The sequence below is a fragment of the Trichechus manatus genome, unplaced genomic scaffold (genome assembly GCF_000243295.1).
Source record: "Trichechus manatus latirostris isolate Lorelei unplaced genomic scaffold, TriManLat1.0 scaffold00135, whole genome shotgun sequence".
Lineage (NCBI taxonomy): Eukaryota > Metazoa > Chordata > Mammalia > Sirenia > Trichechidae > Trichechus > Trichechus manatus.
The window spans coordinates 3,637,697-3,639,478 of NW_004444071.1; the positions used below are offsets into that span (position 1 = coordinate 3,637,697).

A 1,782-nucleotide genomic window follows, 5' to 3' on the forward strand; every position below is an offset into this window, starting at 1 on the left:
GTAGGTGGATGGATTTACATCTGGGTTCTCAATTCTGTTCCATTGGTCAATGTATCTGTCGTTGTACCAGTACCAGGCTGTTTTGACTACTGTAAAAGCTCACAAATCTTAAGTGAAATTTCATTTAAGTGTACACCTGTGTAACCACGTGAAGATATTTTCATCACCCCAGCAGGTTCCCTCATGCCCCCTCCTAGGTGATAACCCCCCAGGGTAATCTGACCTCTATCCCCATAGATTATCTTTTCTTGCTTTTGGAACTTTATGTAAAAGTAATTACACAGTGTTTTTATTTTCAAAAGTGGTCATTTAGACTGAAGCTACATAAAGCAAGAGTGGATTAGAGCTTTTGCATTCCCTTCAGTATGTAGCATGTGAATCAGACAGTGCAGGGTTTGAATCATGACTTGCTCTCTGTAAAACCTTGGGCAGCTCATCTAACCTTGTTGACTGTTGGTTTCTTCGTTTATAAAATGGAGAGAATAATCATTCCTCCTTTGGAGGGTGTTTGTTTGTTAAGATAAGTAAGATATGTTAAGGTGCCTCATGCAATGCCTGGTACATAGTGGGTGCTTGATAAATGCTTGTTGAAGAAAAATAACTTTATTTTTATTTTTGGCTATAGTAGGCATTCATCAAATAATCTATTAGTTATACTCCATTTTGTAGTATGGATTTCTCTAGCATTCCATGACCTACCTTACACCTCCAGTACTTCAGCCTGGAGATAAAGGTGTTTATGGCCAAGGACTTCTACAGAGATTTCTTGCATTTTCCGGAATTAAATGCAGTGACTTTGACTTCCTTCCTTCGGATTTTACCAGGTAGAAATGACTCTGGGGAATCAATTCTGGGAAAATGGGCCAGAAAGGTTCATTTCTTTCAGTCTGGCTATTCAACTCAATGGAACAAACTTTTATTGAACAAGTGAAAAGCTCAATACTTGTCATTTATGTTTCACTTGCTCCCTCATTCACTCACAAGCAGACGCAAACTTTGTGGCATCTCACTTTCGTGGCATCTATTCAGGACCACGGGCGGTCCCTTTAAGGCCCTGGAAAGGGTCTCGGTGTCAGTTTCGAAGGAGAGGCCACGCCCCGTCACGTGTCCGCGGTCCCAGCGGGGCGGGGCCTGCGTCTCTGGCTTGTCGTCACTTCCGGTTCTCTGTCAGTCGCGAGCGAGCGAGCAGGGGGCTGTTCGGCTGCAAGAGCGGAGCGTGAGTGCGCGGGTCCCTCCCCCACAACACATTCCCCGAGCCCCGCACCCGGCCGACCCCACCTTCCCCGCCTGCCCGTGAGCAGCTCGCGGCCCTCGCCGGCGTCTGGGGAAATGGCGGATCTGCCCGGCCTCCCCTTCCCCGCACCGGCCTCCCCACACCCTTTCCTCTGTTGCAGACCCCGTGCCTGACGCGCTGCGGGCCCCTCCGCGGCTGACGCCCGCCCCTGGGAACGAGTCGGAGGAGGCGGTCGCGGCGGTGTGGGGCGGCGGGGCGCGGCTGGGGTCTGGGGCGCCCCCGGGACAATGCGGCAGCCGGGGCGCGTGCGGGGCCCGTAGCTCCCCGTGGCCTCGTTCGGGCCCCCACCCCTGTCTCTAAGGCGGGTGCGCTCTGTGAGAAGGGTAGTGCGGACCCCCGTCGGAAGAGGCTGGGGGCAGTGGGAGAGGGGGGAATGCCTGTTCTTTGGGGAGGAAGGAACGCATCGAGCAGAAGAAAATGGCGCTTGGAGCAAGTCCTTCCTCTTCCCACAAGGTCTCCTCCGCATTTCGCCGTCTCCCACGCCCGCC

The 1,782-nt window shown here is 52.4% G+C and overlaps 1 protein-coding gene across 2 annotated transcripts in view; it reads left to right on the plus strand.

The window, feature by feature from the left end:
- The first annotated feature begins 1,121 nt into the window (after positions 1-1,121).
- SUB1 (SUB1 regulator of transcription) overlaps positions 1,122-1,782 on the plus strand; it is a 13,783-nt gene continuing 13,122 nt past the window's right edge. Inside the window, exon 1 of one of the 2 annotated variants that reach the window (XM_023739490.1) lies at positions 1,122-1,216. The gene's annotated coding sequence lies outside the window, so the exon portion shown is untranslated. Of the gene's footprint in view, positions 1,217-1,728; positions 1,748-1,782 lie in introns of those variants that run through there. The other variant, XM_023739489.1, reaches the window with a different exon arrangement.